Below are 25,726 nucleotides of genomic sequence, written 5' to 3' on the forward strand. Positions count from 1 at the left end.
CCACAATAATCCAGACAAAAGGAGACTGCAGGTTAAGGTATTATCAGGTAGCTTCTTCTATAAGTGGCTCACCAAATAAAAATTACCAGGTTTTGGGATGTCGTCTCTCCTCCTGGAGTTGGATTCCAGGTTCTTCTCGTCCCGAACAAAGAATTGAACAAAATTAGCAAAAATCTCTGGCAAAGTTCCTTTGAAAAATAAAAGTAAAGAATCAGGAAGAAAGTGGCTTCGAAGAATAAGCTTGGGCCAAGTGAAAGAGGAAAAAACAAGATAAAAATGCACCCTGGAGAAAGCAGGGTGGGCTGTCATGAGGAAAGCTGCGATAGCAAACTCTTCTTGGTGCCTGTGTCCTTTTACGCTGTCCAAATCTCTCGGGGAAACCCAGAGAACTCTACATATGGGTTCTGGGAGGCTGTGCTGGGATCCCACAGCTCAGGCTGAAGTCAAGATTGGATCATCCTATTGAAAACCTGCTGGAGTTGTTAGGAGAAGTCCACACGCAGGGCTCGGGGAGCTGTTCTGCACGTGTGTTCTGGGATCATGTAATTAACAAGTCACACCTACTGCCCCAGCCAGCTCTGCCTTGCCCTAATCTCCTATGTCAAAGAGATTTGGTTTTTGTCCACATCCACAAAAACTTCACCATGGAGCCATCAAGGTGGTCCTCCATGCAACAAGGAGTTAACTCAGCAGGGCTGAGTTGCTGAAACCCCACTCATTCCCAAGGAAGGTGCGCTTTGGTGACAGGCACAGGGCTGGTTTCTATGAGTTAGGTCCTTGGAGTATAGCAATGGGTAAATGTGCTTTGCACGCTCGGGGCCTTGAACGGTGCACAGAAAATGGCGTCCATAGTACTATGCAGTGAAGTACTTTGGGGTGAACAGCATCTTTCCTACCTGGGGTCTGGAGATTTGGAGATCAAGTTCATCCTGTACCTTTATGAGGCTCTGGTGAACACTGCAACCCATTTCCAAAGGTATCCTATGTACCCCAGAGAGAGGGTTCTTGTCAGGTTCTGCCTGGATAGCCCTCGAATTTCCCCATGCATCTTTCCCCTGTGCTGATTTTATTTGTATCCTTTCTAGGTATCCAATCATAAGTATGCATAAATTACAACTTTTGAATCCTGTAAGTACTTTTACAGGATCATTGCGCATTAGGGCTGGTCTTGAGGTCACCCCACCTATACCACCCTCTTTGTGCTACCTTATCTCAAGCCCAAGGGGGAAAAATCTTTCCAAGCCTGTCAGGATGTCCAGTTCTCTTGCACGTGGTTGATCTTCTGATAAAGAATCACACCTCTCATGGGCTGTTTCTTGTCCGAGATCACAATTCTCATTCCCTTCAACATTGTCATAGTTACCCCAAAAGACCATGGATCGCTGTTCCTCCACTCTACATAGGTATGTTAAGGGCCTGGTCCAAGTGGTAATTTTCTAAATTTTTACTTCTATTAGTACATGTGTGTAGTACACAATGATGACATTTCTCATGGGGAGCTGGTACATGGACATAACACATCTTAATTCTGGTGTTTTTTTGTTTGTTTGTTTTTGGTACCAGGGATCAAATTCAGGACCTTGCGCTTACAAAACAGACGCGGTGCCACTGAGCTAACTCCCCAACCCACACATCCTAATTCTTTTTATGTTTCCTTCTCCACTTTCTCCATCTTTTGGACCCCTTTTCATTTGCAAAAGATCCATCTTTCTGTTTCCTTTTATCTATCATTTATTTTGCTCTTTGATTTATTTATACTTGGAGTTTCTCATAGAAGAGAATCCACGTGATATTTATGTTTGTGTACATGCTTTATTTCACTTAACACTGTGAACTCAGAGATGGATTTATTGTCCTTCAGATGACTCAAATTTATGCTCCTTTGTAGTACAATAGCACTCCTTGTGAATAAATACCGCATTTTCTTTATCCATTCATATAGAATGGGAAAAACATTTTGCCAAATACACCCCAGAGGACTATTATCTGGGATATAGGGAAAACTACAAAAAATAGACCTCCAAAATAAAAGAACTGATGGAAAACTGGGCAAGTGAAACTAATAGGCACTTCCCAGAAGAAGAATTACAAATGGCCAAGTGGTTACTTCTCACATAAAAGTTATGTTCCTACTTGAACAAAATATAATTTTCTGAACGCCATCTTCTAGGCTGAAAGAGAATATCCCATCTCAGATGCTTTTGCATTTACTTTGTAGTTTTCATCTGCTGAATAATAAGATACTTGAGGCTTTTGTTTGCTTGTTTTCGTTTTTCTTATGCTATGCTAAAGGGGTACCCTCTCAAAGAAACCTTTGAAAGGTTTCCTTGCAAAGTTCTTTTAAATCACCCGGGCAGAAGTCACCACCAACTTGGCAAAAACACAAGGGCAAGTTGGAAGAATGGATTCCTAATTCCGGGATGTTAAACACTTTTTTGAGTTCCCACTCCTTGATAGGAGACAAGATTAGAAATGTCCCAACAGAGCTTTTATCAGACAACCCCAGCTACACCTAAAAGTCTACACTAAGACCTAGAAATGAAAAGCAAAACAGAGACAGGGTGTTTAGGGAATAGCAGTGCCTGTTTCTGATCTTCACTTCAACTGAGACTGAGCTAAGATGCGCTTTTGTGGATGATGTTCAGGAGTCTTCAGCCTCCGGGTGGTTTTGCTTTGCCTCTAAACAAAGGCATGACCCTTCCTTTTCTGAAGTGAACTTGACTCAGCACAGATTATGTTTGTTCAAGCTTTACATCTTCCAGACTTGCTTTCTTTCCTCCCTGCAGACTGAGGACAATCCCTGCACAGCTGGACCTCAGATACTCTGTTCCTATGGTCCCTGCAGTTGAAAGACTCTTCTCATCGGACTAAAAATCTTCCTTTCCAGCTTTAAGACCATCTCGTATTTGGTTCTGAGTGTGTCTTTGACCTTTTCCTAGTGCACCTTATGGCTTGGTAGTTATTCCAGCCAGTAGGAAGCTATTCAAATCTTAAGATATTTGTTATCCATGTATTTGTGATCTGGGGATTTCATTCCAGATCAAGTGAAAGCTCTTAAAATCTGGCATTCAGCAAATTCCTTATATTATCAGGGCTAAAGATTATAAAATCAAAGACTTATCCCCCCCTGGACTATTGGTCCATTGAAGGACAGCTTTTAGGCTAATGATACAGAGTTACTAATTTGCTAATTTAGCCTGTCTTTTCTTATCTTGCCTGTGACAGTTCGCAATCAAAGAGCCAGATTAGTTCCCCAAAGCCCGGATTTAACCTCTAGCCTGAAATATTAAAGTGAGACAAGGGCTAAAACCCAAGCCAAAAATGTCTTAGTAGTGTGACTTCAGCAAAAAACATATGCCACGACTTCTGAGTCAGTAGCTATGTAACCTGTGAGGAAAGGATAGCATTCAGTGGTGTCACGGAAGGAAGGGTGGGTCGAAGGGGAGGGGCAGAGTATGGCACGGAGCAGAGCTTAGGAAATATGAGTATTCCTGATGACCCACCCTTGTGCTTTTTTCAGTATCTTTGGGTGAGATACTGATAAAAAGTAGGATTCTATTTTCATGAAATTTTCTCTGTGGATGTTACTTCTTTGAATAAGCCACTACCATAGCACATAAAAAGTAGCTCATGCTTGTAGTGGGCTTGTCATATTATAGTACACATATGCATGGGAACCATCTTGACAACAGATTATTACCATGAGCACAACAGTTAATACTAGAAATTACAGAAGTGTGGTTAGCTCTTTGGTCTCCTGATTCCCTATCGCAAAAGTGAAGGTTGTGAAGAATCAGTCTAAAATCTGCCCCTTTCCTGTGCTTTTAATAGATAGCTGCCTTCACCCATGACAGATAATTTGTATATATATGTAAAACATGCATGTAAATTTCAGGGATATGTATGAATATTTTCTTTTAATCCTTTGTTTAGCCACGCTAGAGGAAAGGATGAAAACCAGCATACAAACATCAACAGAGTGGATGCAGTGTGATGAGAATTAATTTTCTGTTACTTAAATCCAACAGAGATTAGGTTTGAGCCTATCAACCTGTCACCCTCCAAATTTGTGATGGAGCTTCCACATGTCCGTGGTGCCGTATACAAGTCACATAAAGATGGCAAGGAGAAAGTACACATTGTAAAGTTCTTTATCGGATGTGGTTTTCAGGGCCGTTGAATGTTGCGAGTGTTGAATGCAACATTTCATCAATGAACTGCAACATTTGGAGCACTGGAAATACATTTCTCTTCTGAGACGGTAAAATACAGTACATCAAGCAGTATAATGATGCAAGGAGACATTTATAGAAATAACCAGGCACATGTTGATTGTTCAGTGCTTATGAATTGCCTTTCATCCTTATTTTACCTCATCTTCTGCAACATGTAAAAAATAATGCCTGGTTGTTAGGGTTAAGTGTCTCCTACTCTCTCCCATACACTCAGGAGAAATGATACTTGTGTGTCCTTAAAACTTTATGCCTCTTGTTGGCGGGCATTAGAATGGGCTCACTGCCTTATGCCACCAACAGGAGATTTTTAAAGAAACTCGAATCTGATTGCTTAAAATAGCGGACAATTAAACACAATATGTGAGCTCCACCAGCAAATACTCTGCCTTTCTCTTGGCACCCTGGCTAAGAACTAGAAGCATCTGCAACATCGCTGCTGTAGAAAGCTCTTCCGTGCTCTCCAATGTCACATCTTCTTTCCTTCATCTTTTAAGGCTACGGTCAAGCTCACATGAAGCTGACAATCTTAGCCATTATTAACCATACCACTCAGTGAAATTGTGTATGCGCGCAGCTGTTGCCACCAGCCACCTCCAGAATTCTCTTCATTTTGCAAAACAAAAGCTCTGTACTCATTACAACCCCCCCCCATTTCCTCCCATGACTGTGCCTGACAACCTCCGTTCTGTCTTCTGTACCTGTGGATTTGACTACACCAGGGACTGCATGCACCTGGAATCACAGTCACCCCTCAGAACCCATGAGAGATTGATTCCCAGACCCATATTCAAGTCTTTTCTATAAAATGGCATAGTTTTTGCACAGCACCTACGCACCTCGGAATGATTTTTCATTGACTCAACCTTCATTTATGATAGAAGAAGACAGAGTTGGCATCCGCTCTTTCTAATGGAGGGGCCTCCCCCCAGTTCCTCCAGATGCGGTGGCTTCTGTGAAAGTTTGCTTAATCAGCTACACTCTGTATCGAACACCCCCAACCCCTGCCTTCTTGCTCCTTCTGAGATCGTTTCTTTCTATTTGCGAGCTTTTGCCCAAATCAACTTCTGGGACCTGAGTCTGGTCCCTTTTGACGGAGTCACTGTTGGCTCACCATTAGCTATAGATAGCTAAATCTCACTCCTCTTATGTACTCTTTGTTCCCATGTCTGTGATTGACAGGAATTCAGGACAATCAGAAAGTTTTGGTACCAGACACCACTCCTCCCCTCAGTACCCCAGCACTTCTCCAAACCAGGTGAGGCCATGGACATAGGGATAATTTTGCAGCTAGACAATGGTTAAAGTCAGGCAGTGCACCAACATCATGCCCATTAACACCATCGAAAAGCCTTAAAAATATTCTCTACGGAGACACAATGAATACACGCTCATTATGGAGAGTAGAGACAAAAGGCAGACATTTTACCATTTATGTTATATTTAATTTGTTAATTTTATAGAACACGATTATAACCTCTATTTATATTGTTTTGACTTCTTTAAGATTTCTCCCTAAACATACTGCATGTGTTTGCCACTTTACAAAAGTAATTCTCTGTGTGTGTGTATGTTTTTATATGCTTTATTTTGTGTGTCTTGAGTTGGATTTAACATTCATTTATCAGTATTTCTTTGATCAGTAAGTAGCCTTAATAAAGGGTGCATTTTCATTTTCCTGACACAAAAGCTCAATTTGTACTATGAATATTGACACTTGTGTCATAATTTGAAAACATTTCCTCCATTCTGACATTTGTTGTTTCACACTTTAATTATTTCTGACCAAGAGTTGTTTTTAATAACTGTATAATCGCCTTTTACTTTTCTCCTTGATAGCTTCTGCCTTTAGTTTCATGATTCGTAATTCTTTGTACTGGGAACATGTGAATGTTTACTTTTACTTTAAAATTATTTTTATGGCTTTTCCTTTGGGTTTGTATGTTCGATCCACATTTGCCTGTTCTTGGACAAACAGAGTGAATTCCAGTTCCCCTTTCAACAGAGCTAGGCCCTACATCTGCACCATACCGGGCATACCCTCATCACACGATATCCTGAATGCCACATAGCCAGTGTAAAATAAAACCACCCTCAGAGCAGGACTCTTTACTGACACTGGATGGGCAGCCAACGAGGTTCCAGTCTAATTGTTCTGCATTTTGTTTTGGATCATCCTTTAAATAATCTCCACCTCTCTCCCCCAATCTTACCAAGGAAACCATAATTGAATGTGGAATTGATTGAGAGGCATTGATCTAAATGGTCATCGCGAGCCATTGGGACCAGTGCTTCTCATACTGACTGCTGTTCACACTGCCACAATCCCCAAACTGTTCATTACACACATTGACATTAAGTGTTTTGCGGCACTTCGACACCCAAGCGCCTGACCTCTGTCTACAAATGGGGGAAAGTGTGGCAAATTTGTATAGGAAGAACTCCTCACTGGCTCAGCTGCAATGCTAGGAAATCATTCTGGAATCATCACCAAATTAAGAAGTGTACAAGTCTCAATTAAGTCTCTGCTTTGTTCATACAGACTTGATGTAAAAGCATCCACTGTACTAAAAGTGTAGTTAGTGACACAAGAAGAATGGTGAATACACACAACTCACTGTGTAAATATGAGCTCATTCTTGTTTCATGATAATATAGAAAATGGTTACAAACATTCTTTGATGTCAGGGAAGATGAAAATCGAGGAATGGTTTATGTCCCTGCAAGAAAGGAAACCTACTAGAACTCCAATCTTGACTCGATCGGTACAATCTAGAGTCTTGCTCCTTTATCTGTGGTTTGGCATTCTTTGGTTTTGGTAACTGCCTTCCAGAGCTGGTAAGTGGATAAATTGCAGAAATAAATAATTCATAAACCTTAAATAACTTTTATGGCCATATATCATTATAATTATTCTATTTTATTAATAGTTACTGGTGTTTGTTTCTTATTGTGCCTAACTTAGAAATTAAACTTTATCATAGGTATGTAAGAACAGGAAAATACAGTTTATGTAGGACTCAGCACTGTGAGTTCAGGAATCCCTTGGGGTCTTAGAATGTATCTTCTGTGGAAAAGGGAGAGTTATTATATTTGTTTGATATATTTTGTGTTTTTAACAAATGAATATTCTTCCTTAATACTAAAAGAAAGAACTGAACCTTTTTTTCAGAAACAAATAAGACCGGTGTGTACAAAGAACAGAGATCCTACAGATTGTTGGATACATTACATAGTTTGGCAACCATTATCTAAGAGGACTGTGACTCTTTGGTATTGTACACCTGATAGAAATTGTCACCAAGCACCTTGCAAAATTGATAGAACATTTAAAATGATATGTATCACTAGAATAAGAACCATACATAGGAAGCTCATGGACTCTGAACTCACTTCATCTAGAGTTTAAATTTAAGCAAAATCTACAAGGTAAATTTTGGGGGCTCGTACCAATGAAGCAATGCAAATGGATTTTGAAAATGCAACAGTGCTTGCCTTACTTTTGATGAAGTTTAAAAATACATGCCATGAGCTTGTTGAAATTACTTTACAATGCCTTCTTCCCTTCCTATTAATATATTTCCACAAGACTGGTTTCCCTACCACAAGTAACACAATGAGAGTGTAGATAAATATTTCCTATAAATGGCCTTGTCCTCCATTCAACCTAGGTCAGAGAACGTATGATGGGGAAGTAGAGAAGGACACACACATTGAGAACATCAGAACTTCAAATATTGATGTCCCTGGTGTGACTCATTCTCCTAGCGTGTATATCTATGCTGTGCATGGGAAAGCATCATTTCTTTCATCACCCTGGATCGGGTAAAGATGCTAAATAATTATAAAAGTCATTCCCATGCAGTCATCTATGTGCACATTTTAATTGCAAAATGTGTATAGTTTTTGTCCATTTTCCCGTGTTATGTTTAGGCTAATTTGATTATTAACATATGGCTTTATGTCAGCTGAATATGAAATTGAAAACTGAAGCTTGCATTTTGAATGTTCTTTTCACATTCTATATTTTAATAATTCCATTTTAATGAACTTCATTAACATTCTGAGAATCTGAAAAGCACAGATTTGAACCGGCCTTCCAGGGCCAGGCAAGTGAGAGCCAGAGAAAACGAATATGTCATGAAGCAGCAGTATTATAGTTAAACCCAGTATCAATGGATTTTCCTGCAATCCATTTTACATTTTAAATTACTATTACTACAATCTGAAAAGCATATATGGGGAATTTGCAAAATATATGGAAAGTTTCATAAGCATTAATATTTTTAGCATTATTATTATTTTGGCATATACTCTTGGAGGCATAACTTGGTTTTTTAATGATAGGACAACAATTCTATCTTCTTTTCCATTTTATGTCATAAAGTATCTTTTCAATGCTGTCATCTAATTCCCATTTCTGTCATTTTTATTAGTTAATAATACAGTAATACTTAACTTATGGTAATTTTTCATAAAAGATGACCTAAGGTTTATATTTAATGGAGAAAATTGTTCATGCTTCATTTAGCCATTAATGCATGCTGAACGTACAATTTTTTCAGTTGCTTTAAAATCACCGTCAAAGCGAAGCCCACCATTATTTGTGTAACATTTTCCCATATTTTATGTGATTTTTTGTCTGGGCAGTTTAAACTAATCTTCTGTTCCCCCCATAAACTGGGCCTCCTCATTTTCATGATGATCCACTCAGCAAATGATAGCTTGTATAAACAGATTTTATCTTAAATTCTGTGGTGCAAAGAGTTAGACCAAATAATTCACATTAAAATAAAAAAAGTGTTAGAACCTGAAATATTCCTTTAAAAACAGTAAAAAATTATCCTTTCCTTTATGTCCTGTACTACCTCTATCCCATTATGCCACATATAGAGATACATTCTGCAAAAACGAGGTGAACTTGGGGCAGGCAGACATTGCATAAGCGAGAACTCTTATAGATAGAAAGGATTGAGAATTTCCAAGATAATAAACACACATGAGCTACTCTAACTCAAATGTATTGTTCTTGATTTATCTGTTTTTATGAAAGTTGTTTTGTTAAATGATTCAAACTGAAGTTTCACATTGTTCTAAAAACACACTACACAAAAGGTTGAAATATTGCCAAATAAATGTGAACTCAGATTCAAGGCCTACTGAGTCTCTTGAGATTTTTAGGCACACCTCCAAATATTTAGTTTAACAAATTCTCACTAACAAATCATTAACAAACTCACAAACTGAGAGAGGATGTTTTTGTATGTAACTGGAGAAAGTATTCCCATGCCTGATGAGGAATATTCTAGTATCTGTCCTCAGCCACCAGGGTATTTGTTGAAGATAGTTCCTAAGAAAATCACTTCATACCACATTTATTCTCATTTCTGATTCATCTCCAGCTGCTCACAGTAGCATTATATATAGGGAGACATATTATGCAATGTCCAGTGAAAGTGACTATGAATTCTACATTTTAAGAATTTTCTAATGAAAACATATATGTTAAATTAATGCCAGGAAGGGATTTCAACATCTTTCCTCTCAAAGTTTTAGAATATAAAAATGTTTATTTTAAGCATTGAATCAAAGTAATTATGATTCTGCATCAGGATTATCACTCTGGTTAGTGAGTGTTTAAGTTCATATCTAAATTTTCTCCTCGATTTCTGAAGAGGACATCAGTAGTGTTACTGATACTAAAATAAATTACATGAACAAAAGTTTTATTAGCTACTGCATAGTAGTAGTTCATAGTTCCTACGATACATTTAACATGTGGATTACCTTTTATGACATTCTAATGCTGGAAGATGGTAAAAAGTGTATCTTTCAAAAAAAATCTACAGATGTGTTTGGTAATAAGTCTTTTCACATACTATGAGATCAAGGTATCAGCAGATGTGAGATGGACAGTGTACATGTATAAGATGTGATTGTGATTTTCTTTATGAAGTGTGACCAAAATTACAGTAAAGGCTGCTGTCCGGTGCCATCCAACAGGAAGGCAGGTTTATAAAAACATAATGGTGTGTCTTCATCCACCTCACTCATGACATCTGGCTCTTCCCCCAAGTCAAAATGGCCATGATAGGTAAACGCTTTGAATTGATTCAGGACAGTGAGGCAGCCATGACAGTGCAACTGAAGACACCCCTGAAAGAGGACTCCAGAACTGCTTCAGAAAGTAGCAAGAACAATGGGATAGGTATGTTGGAAGCAAGGAGTATTTTGAGGAGATTAATGGCAATGTGTTTTAATGTAATACATTCTAAAAATTTTTAAAGCTTATTGCCATATGTATATATATATATATGTGTATGTGTGTATATATATATATATATTGCCATATGTATATATGGAGAGAAAGGAGAGAGAGAGAGGAGAGAGAGAGAGAGAGAGAGAGTGAGAGAGAGAGAGAGAGAGAGAGAGAGAGAGAGAGAGAGAGATTGACTATAAGATATAGGCTCACATAAATAGGGAGTCTAAGAGAAGTCCTACAGTCAGCCATTGGGGATCTGGGCCCCAGAAAAGTAGGAAATCCCATGGTGGAGACTGATGGCCTGAGACCCCTAGAACTTATTCCAGCCCAGCTCTGAAGGACTGAGAACCAGCAGCACTGAGTGCAGGAGAGGAACCATGTTCTGGCTCAAGCTTTCAGACAGTGTAGGTAAAGGAGGATGAATTGAATCCTCCTCCACCATTTTGCCCCATTGAGATCCTCGACAGATTGGCTGATGGTCCTCCACCCCAAGGAGCATGATCTGCTTTAGTCCACCTGCGAATTCCAGTGCTCGTTTCTTCTGAAAACATGCTCACAGAGAGAAATGTGTATGACCAGCTCTCTCGGCATCCCTGGACCAATCAAGTTGACACGTAAATACTTTACCTTTAGTAGGAAAAAATCGACAGTGTGATAGGGCGGGAATCACTAATCCTTGGAGGAGACGGGATTAGGAACAATCATGCGTGGGGGTTATTATGTGATAATTCAATAATGAGGATTTATTACAGCATATTTTACTTTTTTCTGCATGTATGAAATTTTCCTGAAACCAAGCTCTTCCTTATGAATGTCTCTCTAATGTTCTATTTGTATTTGCTGCTCTCTGTGAATCTTTTAAAATTCCTTTTTGCCAGCCACGCCGTGTTAGTGCATCCCCCTGGATAACCTACACCCTGTCTCTCTGTGCTTCTCTTTCAGGTCCCATGCACATGTCTATCATACTCCTACCTTGGCTGTACTTTTTTTTTTTTTTTTTGCTTACTTTCTTGTCTGTTTCCCAAATAGGCAAACATGCCAGAAGCCATATTGGGGCTCTCATGTCTGTGAGCATTTCCTGACTCACAGCACACAACAAATGCGAGTTTGGATGGTGAAAGTTCACACTTATTCTGTCACTTGTCCTCTGGATGGAGATGCACATTTCCTCCTTTGTGCTGCTGCTCCATTTTTTCTAGAAATGCTGGTCTGTAAATGTTAATTCACCATGATAAAATAATCTTGTTTCCCACATTGTCTTTAATAAACCTCCTCTACAACCTCAAGCCAATCTTGAGACATCACTCTCACTTACCTCTTGTGCTACTGTGACTTCAGGACAAGTTTTTCTTCCTGCCCAGAGATCTCATTCCAGATCACTGCAGTGGTAGACAGTGTCAGCATCAAATCCTTTTCTCCAGCATTCCCATCTCCACAAAAGGACATGCATTCCAGGAAAGTTTCATTTCCGGGTAGCTCTCTAACTTACCCAAGTTCAGCTTTCAAGAGATGTTGTGAGTACTGATGATCAGGAGAAAGGTTCCTCTGAAGGTATCCTTCACAGCTTAGTTGCAATGCCATTCTTGGTGGAAACTGAAATGAGGTATGATTTTCATTCAGCAGAGAATACTGGCACTCGCCAAGTCCTTAATAGTTTGAGGTCATGAGGACACGTGGAAGAAGTTGGTGGCAGTGTGGTCAATGGAAGTTTGACTAAATCAAAGTGAATCCTCATTTACCATCACATTTCCTCCATTCCTGTTTTCTTTGGTCTCCAGCAAGGATTTTTCTCCTCTTCCTCCTCTTTTTCTTTCAGTGTATTTTGGGGAGCTTCATATACAGAGTGATCTACTGCTAAATATAGAAATACTTTTTTAAAAACTTAAATAGGATGTGTAAAAGAGACTGAAAAAATATATACATGCAACAGTTGCCACCAATGAACATAAGATGGTGACACAGGAGTTTGAAAACAAAACAAAAATCTCCCTATTTATATCTGTCATATGTTTATAATTATATTAATTATGTCTGTATCTATGTACATAGACATAGATATATGATAAGTCTAGGATATACAGTAAATGTCTAGGAAATATGTCTATGTTCCAAGTTGGAAGAGTATTATAGTAGTAGTCTCCCCAAGTATTTTGTTGAGTTACAAAAGCAAAATGGTAAGATGTTCATTGGATTTTTGTGTGTCTTTTCCTGGGTTGCTTAGGGAGTTGATAAACTCTGGTATTGCCGTTTTAGTTCTACGTCTCTAGGATTCTAAGCAATTAAAAATGTGATCCGGAGGATAGTCCTAAAGAAACAATATTTTCTGAAATGGAAAATTGTTTTATCATCCCAAAGAATGATCCTTTATTTATTCTCTATCTGCCAACCCAGAATCAAAGGAGTAAACAGGCCCAGGAGAAGAAGTCACAGTAGTCAAAATTTGAAGAATTTAGGAATGACAAGGGGTCAATATACTCTGGCGCTAAGGAGAAAGAAGAGACATCTTGATGTGAATAGTAATAACATTGAACATTTCTTCAACAGAGTAGCTGTTGCAAAACTTTCTGGGCATGAATTGTTTTGTGCATAAACCTTTAGGGGCAAGGGAAATTCGATGAGGGTGTAATTCTTGAGAATATGAAATCTAAAAGTTAGACATCCCTTGTATTTTTTAGAATCTTTTACTTCCATGACCTTTTTGTAGCCTGGCGGTGCTTGGAAAGAGAAACAGGGAAATGACCAGCTCCTCTTAAATTATTAATTCACCTTCTCTCAAGGAAGTTAATGTTCTTGACAAAGCTTAACAGCAAATGTCTGGAAAGCTGGCTCCTCAGCCATTTCGGTATGGTGCAGTGGAAAGTCCAAGGGCTTTGTGGATTGACACGCCGTCATCTAATACAGCTACCAGTCCACTTGCAAAGCAGTTATGTGACTTTAGCAAGTCACATCTCTGAGGCCAAGCCCTCTATCAAGAAAATAGATATTCCAAATATTATAATACCACATGGATTTTAATGAAAAGCTCAGTACACCGATGCAATTTTATTGCTCTGGTTTTTGCTGAGTTTTGCAAGCGTAATACTAGGTGGAAAATATTTCTATGAGGCAGAGGAGCAAACTGTGTTACCTGTGTGCCAGATCAACTGCAAGACCTATTTTAACAAAATGTCGGTGTGTTCACAAAGAATGTCTTACAGGTCCTCAACCACACCTATGTTTTTATGCATTGTAGTCTATTTTCAGGATACACCAGTAGAATCAAGCACAGAGTCAACAGGTAATATATCACCCACAGAGGAATCGTGTTTTACATTTTTGAAGAAAATAGAAATACTTGACATCTGTCAGACGCGGTAAACACCTTGCTAGAGGTTGTTTAGAGTTGCTGCATTAACTCATGTTACCTTTCTTTCAGTGATGCCCTGTCATCACTAAGCTGAGTTTTGGGCTTTTGGCATGATAACAACCACAACATCAATAGCAAGAACTGTGTGGAAAATCAGTAAGGAACAGAAAAATCCTTACAGGTTGATATGAATCAGATTCAGAGATTTGCGAAGTTGGGCAATGCTCATGAGACATTCATATCCCATTAAATGATACTCATGGTCATTCAGAAATGAAATTCAGTATTCTTTCTCCCAGATAAATGTACATGATTTTAAAAAATGTTTCATTAAAGTGTTCCATATGCTTTTCTTAAGTTGCTTGGGCCAGTATTTAGTAAACAGAGATGTTAGGTCTTTGGATTAAGAAGCATCAATAAAAAAATGACTGAGGTGCTAAAGCCACATGCTTTCTCAAAGCTTGGGAAGCCCTGGACCAGTCTGTATCCAGTCTGAGGCCAGCAAGCTAACTTTAGTTGTCTTCTTGCATTAGTCACTTTTCAATTATTGCAATAAAATACCCAAGGTGACCAACTTATAATGAAGAAAGTGCTATTTTGGCTCATGGTTTTGGAGGGTCCAGTCTGTGGAAGATAGCCCTGTTCCTTTGGACCTGTGGCAAGGCAGCACATCATGGTGGTAGCACCTGTGGCAGAAGCTGCTCACCTCAAAGTAGCTAGGATATGAAAGAGGAAGACACTAGGATCCCATGATTCCTTTTCAGGGTACACTTCCAACTGATCGAAAAGCCCCCATAGGACCTTGCTCTCAAAAGCTCTACCACCTGCCAATAACTCCATGTCCTCAAGACCTAGCCTTTTCCCACAGGCCTTTGGAAGATGTTCCAGATCCAAACAATAGCACCTCTCTTGTTGAGCCCTTTGGATTCAATGCATTTTTCTGAACATCCATGTAAAACTTTGATTGGTTTTCAGTTGCTGAAGAATGCTGTTGCCTTGATGACCCTTAAGTACAAAGGTTTACCCAGGGGGGAAAAAAAAGCTTTTCTAGAGACACAAACTTGACGGTAGTAAACTAGTGCAGGGAATATAATATCTGGCACCATGGCACTGAGCCAGTGTGGTTTGGGAGGAATTACACCTGCCACGGGTCTCTGGCTTCATTATCCAGACATTTATTTACCAGCCATTTTCAAAGGCTCTACCAATCATTGAATCTACCTATTTTATGTCTTCTGCAAAGGCTGTGTTATTACCTTTCTTTCCAACCTTTCCCTTTGGCTCCTGGAAGGCCGGACTTTTATTTAGCTGTGAGGAAAAGCTCACAATTTAGAGCCATTGTTCTTTGTTCTTCAAAGGCCCCAGCTGCTGGTTTGAAGCTTTGAGCTGCTGGGTCACAAAATAATCTTTAGTGGATGAAATGCAGAGTTAGCCTCCCAAGTAAATGCATTTGGGACAACATATAGTTATCTCCCTTTGTTTAAAGCTAATGGATTCCTCACTGTTCTCTTGTTTGTTGATTATCATTTTAACCTCTTCATTTCTAATTTTCTTAACTATTATTATTAGGCTGCTCTGAAGACCTTTTGCAGATGATACCTGACAAATAACCAAGTACTCATCATTGCTACTTTCCCTTGGCAAGATAATAAAGGTTATTTTTGCTCAGAATGCATTTGGTGATACTGTGCCTCTTGCTTATTCACAGTCACTGATTCCCTTTGTGAAAGATGAGAATAAGAGTAATAATTTAACTGACAAAAAAGTCCCGCCATGATATAGATCACTCTATTTTTATATTTACACAGAAAGGGATAGCTTTACTCCAGACTACATGATACATGGAGTAGAATGTTACCCAAGGCTATGCATGTTTTGGGAAATAAACACAAAACCTTCTTGGGGAAGCAATGCATCCATTGACTGAAATACGTTTGTCAAATATGGAACCACTATACAGGAGCTTCAGTAACTATGAAACCGATGGCAGGCTTGTGTTTGACTCAGAGGGCTGGCTAAAGAAGATCTACCCTCACTCAGCCAAGTGGGAGTCATCCAGTGTTGAGCACTGAAAGAGAACAGAGGCGGTGGAAGGCCAAATTCACTTTGTCTGAGCAGAAATGCCCATATTCACCTGCACTTGGACCTTAAGAGATACTGGTCCTCCGACCTTTGGTTGTGGACTTGGCTTTCCTAGATCTCCAGCTTGCAGAGGGTAGATGGTGGGCCTTCCCAACCTCCATAATTGCACAAGCCAATTCCTGCAATGAACATATAGTTGTGGACATTAAGGGACATATTCAGATGTAGATGCCCTGTTGCAATGGTTCAGTTTCTCTGAAGAGCTCTAATAGTGTACCACCTTCCTCTCAGAGACTTCCGATCACATTTCACTGGTGTAATGTTCCTGGACTATAACATGGTTGTGGAAACACTTCACCAATGGAAAAGCTTCTCTGCTTGCTCTACTAATTATCACCTATCCTTCGGGAGCCAGACCTACAGTTTATGCACCTGATGGGTCACCTCTTATAACCTGGATTGCACATCATTCAAACTCCTTGTTCGTCTTTGTCCATTTTATGTTGCTCTGTGACCACCAGCAGATAAATTGTCAATGCTCTCTGACCAATATGTGTTGGTCCATTTGTTATGCAAAGGTTTAGAGAATTCCTGGAGTGTCTGGTGTTAGCTGGAATGCACTGGTTATTCTACAGTTAACTGGCCCATCTAACTTTGCTCAGACACCACGGGGATGCTCGGACACTGTGGAGACAGCTGGCCATTTATCTAACTTTGATGACTGTACCACATAGTTTAATGAGGTTGACATTTTTCCTTCTGTAATTTAATCCACGGGGACTCCTACTGCTGTGGAAATACTTTCTGAACCCTAGTATTTCCAATGGATACCACATTGCTGAGAGAAACTCTCCCCATGTACTGTAGGGAGACTTCCCTGGAGTCCCTAATGCTACAAATCTGACCAATACATATAATTTTGTGAAATTTAATTGGAGAGCTCCTGAGGCTGACCCTTTTCACCTACTAGAGTGCAAAATTTGTCTCTTCCTTGAGGTCACCCACTCCCCAAGGATAGCTCTGATTAAAATATGGAGCATGCATCCTCTCTTTACATTTTGCATTTAGGTAGACACAGCTTGAGGCTTCTTTATAATACAAGAAGTAATAGGTTTTGGTGAAAACGATAAGCTTTCTCCATTCAGTTGTCATTTTGGATTTGCTTCTAACAAGATGGGAACATACACACATTTGATTCAGTTAAACTGATAAGCATGCAGTAGTAATTAAATAACTAAAAAAAAAAAGGAAGAATGTCAGAAACTAAATAGGATGTTCAATGTGAGCTCTTTGCTCTTAAATCAGATATGTATCTACCGCTACCGAAAAAAAAGTTTAAAATAAAGGTATACTAACTTTTTCTACCTACAAGGAGAAAGAAGTTGCTAAATGTTACATAGTATATAAGATAGGAAGTAAATAAATGGGTGCTTATATTTTATATATGAATATATATAACACAATCAAAAGTTATAAACTATTTCAACCAATAAATACTTGTCTAAAAACTGGTCTAGATATTCTCTAGATAACAGAGGGTGATCTTTGCCCAGGGGACATTAAGAAACATCAGAGATATTTTGGTTTTCACAACTGAGAAGGTGTGGGGTAGTCAGGGAAGCATCTAAACATCTAGTGACAAAAGACCCAGCATCTTGATACACATGCTTCAGTGCATATGACAGCCTCTCCACATTGAAAAAATATTAGTAATACAAAGTTTGAGAAGCCTGGGTTTACAAAACAATTAAGAATATTTAGTTCTGATATTAGATATTCATTTTATTTAAATTTTCTCATTTTATTTTTGCAACTTTCCTATCAGTTTGTTCCCATTTTTTGGATGAAAAAATGAACAATGTTAAGTGTGGTAACTTAGTCACATAAATAAAAAGTGAGACAACCACATTCAAAGCACAATCTATGTTTTGAGCCACGTGACCATCTATTTCATATAGTGTGTAACTTCTGCATAAGTTTTTCATTCATTTAAAAAAGTAGTTTCAGATTACCGAACAATTTTGGACTGGTTGCTGTCATTCTCGTCTTGTAATTCAAGAGAGTAACTGGGAAGGATCAGAGCTAATAAACATGGCAGTCAGCATGCAAGATCATTCTTCTGATCCAAAGTCTGAGTATCCTCAGCAAAGTACTCCACGTCCACACTGGGAAGATTAGTCTAGGTTGTAAGCGGGGTAATGGTTTCCCAAAGCTACCCAGTACGGTTCATATCTGGACTGACCTAAAGCCTCAGGTGTTGAAGGGCTGGTCGCCAGTGCACCAGTAGCCAAAGCTGGGGCATTGGGAAGTGATTGGATCACAAGCGTTTGGATCTCATCATGAGTTAATCCACCTAGGAGTTCGTAACCAGATGGGCTGCTGGGAGGTGGTGGAAACTCTGGAAGTTGGGGCCTGGGTGGAGAAAGGAGGGCCCTGGAGCTGTGTGCTTTTGAAGGACATAATTGGTCCCCTTTCTCCTTCCCTCTGTCTCTGCTTCCTGGCTGCCGAGAGATGAGCAGCTTCCCTCCAACCTGATGTTCTGCCAGGATGCATCCCACTCACCACGGGCCAAAAAAGCAGTGCAACCAGCCCACCGCCAGCTGAAACCTCTGAAACTGAGTCTAAATAAATCTTTCCCCTTTTCAGTAGTTGTTATCAGGTATTTTTCCCCAGCACCAGAAAGCTAACACAATAGCCGTGTAAATGTGTTACATTACATAACTAAAGGAAGTTAAATTGCACATGGAATTAAGGTTGCTAGTCAGTTGACTTTGTTTTCCAGTACTGTGGATTGAACCCAGGACTTTCATATCCACAGCCTTTTAAAATTTCTTATTTGAGTCCCACCTGGGTTAGTTGCTAAATTGTCCAGCCTGGGCTCAAATTACAATCCTGCTGCCTCAGCCTCCCAGAGTGCTGGAATTACAGGCATCCACCACCATGTTTCCTATCAGTTGACTTTGAGCTAAGACTGCCTTGAATTATATGGGTTTTCCCAGTGGTATCACTTGGCATTGAAGTCCTTTCCTGTATTTGGGACATATACTACCATGTTTGTCTTCACAGTAAGAACAACTCTACCTTCTAATGACAGAAAAGAAATAGCCATGTGTTTGTTTACTGAGTCTCTCAGGCATGGCACAGGGCTGTGACAAAATACCTCTCAAGAAGGTATTGAGGTTGTCTATAGTGACTTAAACAATCAGAAGTGACGCAGAAGTCCTGTGAACCATGGAAGGGGTGCCCTTAACCTCTAGTTTCCAAGAACCATCAGAGCAACAAAATAGCATCAATACATGACCCATGATTCCTGAGAGCTTACAGATTTGATGATTATCATCCCACAAGGTTGCATTGCCTTTATGGTCCTCAAATCCCTAAATACCATAAAATAAAAGATGATTGGCCAAAGAACCCTTTAAGTATCCTCCTAACCTTGCCTCAAAATCTGCCTTCACTAAGACTCCTAAGTGCCTCAGGTTGTATTCATTCCTCTGAGAGATAATTACCATGCCTCTTCTCAGAGTTCCATGCTTAAGAAGTTATGGAGCTAAGAAGTTAAACAGTTCAATGGCTAAGAAGTAAGCAGTGCAATGTGAGAAGTCAGATGTGTCAAGTGCACAGAGTGGAAGGGAGCTCAGGAGGGAAGGTGGATTTTAATACAATTCTCAAGAAAAGAGGGGCTTGATTCCCATGGGGACAGATGGAGAACGAGCCAACATTCGCTCCCAATGGCAGAGGGCATGAACCATGCCTTGTTCAGATGGAAACAAATGGAAACCACACATATTTACCTTTCTGCCAGGAATCAATGGGACATGTTCACACTCAGGGTACAAAAGTTTTGAAATATACAAGAAAGTTCCCTGAGATGTGAGGCTTTTCAGGGAAGCACATTACAGACAGCATACAGATGATAAAATAGCTTTCATTACTTAGTAACAGGTGAGAAACGAATGTAGGAAGGATCCAGACTAAATTGAAGAATTCTTAAATACCCCTGTCTTCGCCATCTCAGCTATACTTTAATCGGCAACTGTAATAATAATAAAAAAACCAGTATGATTTTCTAGGCAGGAACAGTGATGAGTTCTGCAACTTCCCACATGGAAAGAGAAAGCCTGAAGAGGTGACTAAAGATAATTTCTAGTTTTGTTTTCCCAACACTGAGTCAGTGAATTGGCACCACTGACATTTGGTCAGTCGGGTAATCCTCTCCTGCCCTGGGTGTCGTGGGTGTTAAACACATCCCGGGCTTCTGTCCACTAGATGCCAGGGACACACTTCTCCAAGTTGTTTCCCTGAGAGGAAATTGCCTCTGATTGGAAGTATTGCTCTTGTGTCTTTGTTGATAGGCTAAGGCTGATGCTTGCCAACCACTAAAAAAGATTCTAGAGAATGTACCTTTTTGTAGCTCTCTTTCTCTGACTCCAGCGTTGAGCTGTGGTAGCTTTCCATCCCTATAACCAAATACTTATGGAAAGTGCCATGAGAACTAAAAAAAAAAAAAAAAATCAGACCCTCCAAAGTTAAAGACCCAAACCAAAAATGAGCATCTGAAATGAACAGACACTTGTCAGATGAAGAAGTAGAAATGGCAAATAAACACATGAAAAAACATTCAACATCAGTGGTCATTCGAAAGATGCAAATGAAAACAATGCTGAGATTCCACCTCACCCCAGAAAGAATGGCTGCTATCATGAAATCAACCGATAACAAATGCTGGCGGGGCTGTGGGAAAAGAGGAACCCTGCTCTACTCCTGGTGGGAGTTTAGACTGGTGCAACCATGGTGGAAGTCAGTGTGGAGACTCCTCAAACAAGCTAAAAGTAGAGGTTCCATACAATCCAACTATTGCCCTTCTTGATATCTTCCCAGAAGTTAAAAGCATCACACCACAGCGATAGATGCACATCCATGTTATAGCAGCACAGTTCATAATAGCTAAATCTTGGAAACAGCCCAATTGGCCATCAAATGCTGAATGGATAAAGAAGTGCTTTTCATAAACTACAATGGAGTACTACTCTGCTATAAAGAAGGATACTCTTGAGACATTTTAAGCTAAATGGATGCACCTTGCGACCATACTCTTAAGTGAAATAAATCAGACACACATGTTTAAATATTGCGTCATTTCTCTGGTGTGAGAAGCCATAAGCAGATATAAGGACCAAAATGTGTAATAGATAATGGGAAATGGGAAGAAAATGTTCAAAGGAGAAGGGGAACAAGGGAGGGGAGAGGGACAAAGGCAAGAAGGGGCACGAAATAAAGGAATAGAAGGAAAAAGTGAAAAAAAACCTTTTGTAAATAAGGAGGGGAACAGGGGTGGAAGAGAAGAGGGCAGAGGAATGGAAATAAAAGAAGCAGCAAGCTATATCACGTACAGGTACAAATTCCATATGATGAGTGTTATTATGTATATCTCACAAGTACAATAAGAAAATCATCTTAGAAAGAGGAAAGGCTTATTTACCCCCACAGTCCCGGAGGATAATCCGTGACCAAGTGACCCCATGGCTTCCAGCCTCTGTAGGCAGAATGTGGTAGTGGGGGCCACTTTTCCTTATCAATGGCGTCTGAACCTTTGTCCCTTTCTGTGGTATCTATGGTTGCTCCCAAGACTTCCAGTCTAGGGTCCCGGGGTTTTTTCTTGCATTTATCTTGAAAGAGCAGGCTACTGTTCCCTTAGTGCCATATGGAACCATCACAACGAATCCCATGCATTTCTACAATTAATAGGCGGCTTGCTGTGACTCATATGAGGACCCAGAGCACTGGCCCCCTTACCTGTGTCTAATTTGCCGCCAAGGAAATTTAGGGGGTATCATCCTGTGTGATAGCACTGCATGTTTTAGACACATCTTCCTCTGTGACATTCTGCATCTAGTTCAGAAAGACTTCAGAGCATTTCAAATGAAGCATCTGTCTAAGACTGAAGTATGCCTGTGCAAAAGAAATGACAATTACACCCAGAATATTTTCTTAACATTGCATCTCAAGTGGCAATTCCAGACAGCGGACTTATTTTTTTGTAACCTGTTTCACAGCTTTCTCCTGAATGCAAAATTTATGGGATAATCTAAAGTTTTAGGATTTGAACAGTAACTGCGGCACTCTTTTTCATTTTCTACAGCCTTTCTTCTTTGGACCGCATGGCAAATAAATATGTTTTATGGCTGTGAGCTTCAGGTAGGTTTTAAAAGTCATTTAAGGATGTACTTCTGTTATGTTTGGGATCAAATCTTGATGAACTGTCCGCTCTGCCTAAGCCCTGAAGAGAACCCACTGCTTTATGAAGTGGGACAGTGGCTACAGAATAAGAATAAGAACAGATGTCACAGATCATGTTCAGAAATAAAGGCATCCAGTCACTGCTATCAGGTGTCTTGTCTGTCAGTATGGGTTTGGAGACAAGGTAAATCTTGCTGTATTCCAATGCGTAAGCAGAGAGAATGGATGTAAATTAATGCTAACACCTGATTAGGAAGCCAGGAAAGGTGCTACATAGTTCAGTGAGTCTACAATTCGGGGCAAATAAGTTTTAATTCATTTTTATAGGCATCATGTCATGAATTCCCAAGTCTTATCTCTTCTATACCACTCAGGGACTGTCTTGCTATGCTCTGAAACAGGAAGAATTTATAAATTCTGTATGAATTCAACCTTAGGGCTCTCCGGGAGAACAATTTCAAACCTATAATCCTAACACAAGTCAAACTCCCCTGTGAACAAGCAATGTGGCCCCAGATGTTTTCTGGATGTTTACACTTGACTGTTTTGCCATTATTGACATCTTACTGTGCTCTATACTGAACTTCTCTCTTTAAAATTTATCGAGAATTACCTCTGAGTATGACTTTTCTATTTCCTATAATGGCATCATTGTTTTCCAAGCTCATGGACTACAAAACTTGATTTCTTTTCCTCTATCCCCCTGTACTTGATTGGGTCTCCAAGTGCATTTATTTTTATTTCTTTTTCCCCCTTTTTGCAGTACTGGGGATTCAACTTAGGGATACTCTACCATTGAGTTACATCTTTGTCATTTTTTCCCATTTTTATTTTGAGACAAAGGCTCCCTATGTTTCCCAGGTTGGCGCCAAACTTCTGAGCCTCGAGCCTTGGCCTCCTAAGTAGCTGGTATATTTTTCTTTTTTATATTATTTTTCAATTTTGTGACATTTAATTACCATCCTACCAACCTGAGCCAACATCAAGCCTTTTTTATTTTTCATGGATGCTATCTTTAGAGGCTCTTATTTTCCTGGTCCCAGTCATTTTCCCAATTCCAAAATGAATTTTTCCCATTACACCATTTCCCTATTTAAAAAACAACAACAATGGGGTTTCTATCTTTAAAAGAACATGTATTTCTCAGCAACACACTCAAAGGCTCTAACGATCTGGACATAGCCTATATTTCTGCTGTTTCTCCCCACCAAGCTAGAAATCAATCACCACTCTCATATTTGACAATTAATGTAATATCCATAATTGCTTTAATTGTCATACCCTTAGGTCATTTGTTCACGGTCAGTAAATAGGTTTAATACTTTCATGTCCACTCTAATTTTGCATGTCTGTAGTACTACACACACACCCCAAAACACAGAGAACTTTTGCTGAATGAAGCCAGTTGATGGGGTGGGGTTGTTCTAGGACAGTAAGAACAGGATCAAAGCACATTATATACACGTATGGAACCATCACAATGAAACCCATTAACTTATTCAATTAATACACACTAATAATTATAATAAACTATCTTAACATGAAGCCAGTTGGCTATCTGTGGGATTATTACAATGACTACCATAAAATCTGATGAGACATAAACCTCATCCAGTAAACTCTATTTTTGTGATTTGTTATTTTTAACTAAATAACATGAAGTCATCCTATAGTCAGAATTACAGCCAAGGGAAAGACTTAAAGGGTTAATCTTATACAAAATAAAATTATGCTTATTAATTTACTTGGTAAATGGTGGCAAATTGGTGAGGGTTATTTCATGCAGTTACATATCGTATTTTCTGGGTACCCTCTATGTGGAAATACAGTGCCTGACGTGGAAGATGATTAATAAATAAGGGAGCCAGTAAGCGTGCAAGATGCTTTTATCTATTGTGAAATTTTAAAAATCAGAATGAAGGGGCCAAGGATTTAGCTTAGTGGTTTCGCTACCTGCTACACAAGCGTAAGGACCCAAGTTCGATCCCCGGTACCAAAAAAAAAAAAAAAAAAATCAGAATGAACAGCGTGAAGTGCTACAGAGTAATCCATGTGATGACTTTAGATAAGAAAGGAAAAGATGAGAGGTGATGGAGACATGCCAGTCCTGACGTTGACAATGCGTTCCTATCGCAGCCGTGGGGGTGGGGGGGTGGGGGGTGGCGAAATTTACACCTTAGACCACAAAGGAATAGATACTGACGCCCCAGGAAACTGGACAAAATAGACACAATGATCAAGACAAGAAGGTGATTGCTCATTGTATAAGCCTGACAGTTGCCTTCATTGTGTGCCAAGAGGACATTTCTAGGCTGTCCAAACCGAAGAAAATAATCAATTGAGTAGAGAGGACAGAAAATTAAAGTTCAGTGTGGCAGAGGTGGTGACAAGTTGCAGAACAGAGTTCAAGGAAACATGGAACTCGGTAGAGAAACATCCCTAAAAAGCGGCATAGAGGTCCGTGCTGGGTCATCTTGATGGTCAACTCAACTGGATCGGGATTTTCTTAGAGGGGTGATTGGATTGTAACGGCATCACCCTCAAAAAGGGCGTAGCCCATTGATGAGCTCATAACGGAGCGGACTGTTAGGTGGTGGGATGTTGGTCATATATGTACCAAGGTTAAATTACCCCTGGAGAAATGGTTACCCTAGCAACGCCTTGACTAATCTTCAAAACTATGCTCGACAGCATCCATACAACCTAGAAACCATTTAAATCTACACCAGGTGAAATTGCAAACTCCTAAAAGAAGATAAATTTCAGACTCCAAAATAAGTAATGTGCTTGATGTCCAGCCCCTAGTTTACGATTCCCTACACAGGCAGAAGATCAGGAGAGCACGATATATTTTCCATGATAAAAATGAACCCAAGGAACCAGACTCAGAAACTAAAGAAGGGATAGGAGTAGCAGAAAAAGGATCTTAAAACAGCTGTTATAAACAGGCTCAATATGGATCAAGGATTTAAAAATACACAAAAGAAAATTGGAAGATTTTTTTTTTTTTTTTTTGGTACCAGGGATCGAACTTGGGACCTTCTGCTTGTGAGGCGGGTGGTGGAACCACTGAGCTAAATCCCCAGCCCTATGGAAGATTCTTTAAAAGAACTAAATGTGAGATTTCTTGAGATTAAAAATCAAATACCTGAGATAAAAATTCTCTGTACAAGGTCAACAGGAAATTACAAGATGTGCAGAAGAAAATATGTGTGAATTTGAAGACACTGAGATTGAAATTATTGAACAAAGTCATAGAAATAAAAGCACTAGAGAAAGAAAAGACTGTCATATGGCCTAATGGATATTTAATGGTAATTACAGAGGTAGGTGATGAAAGGGGAAGAAAAATATTTGAAAATAATGATTGAAATTTTCCTAAATTTAATGGAGACTATAAAATCATGAGTTGCATTGAATGTTACAAATCCCAGTTGGAATACAATGTAAAAACCCACAAAGCAAGACAAATTTTGAGCAAATTGACTAAACCTAGTACTAAAAAGAAAAATCTTAAACTATAGGAAAAAGGCATGTTACATAGAGGTGTAAAGATGGTAATTG

The 25,726-nt window shown here is 39.4% G+C and overlaps 1 protein-coding gene across 4 annotated transcripts in view; it reads left to right on the forward strand.

The window, feature by feature from the left end:
• The window catches only part of Pnpla4 (patatin like domain 4, phospholipase and triacylglycerol lipase), a 159,110-nt gene extending 143,599 nt beyond the window's left edge, over positions 1-15,511 (forward strand). For all 4 annotated transcript variants that reach the window (XR_015450788.1, XR_015450790.1, XR_015450791.1 and 1 more), the window contains one exon: positions 1-15,511. This exon is cut by the window's left edge and continues 17,504 nt beyond it. The gene's annotated coding sequence lies outside the window, so the exon portion shown is untranslated.
• Positions 15,512-25,726: the final 10,215 nt, after the last annotated feature.

This window comes from Heterocephalus glaber, unplaced genomic scaffold (assembly GCF_053883595.1).
Source record: "Heterocephalus glaber isolate CG9 unplaced genomic scaffold, H.glaber_assembly_v1.0 deba00001072, whole genome shotgun sequence".
In the NCBI taxonomy this organism is placed as follows: domain Eukaryota; kingdom Metazoa; phylum Chordata; class Mammalia; order Rodentia; family Bathyergidae; genus Heterocephalus; species Heterocephalus glaber.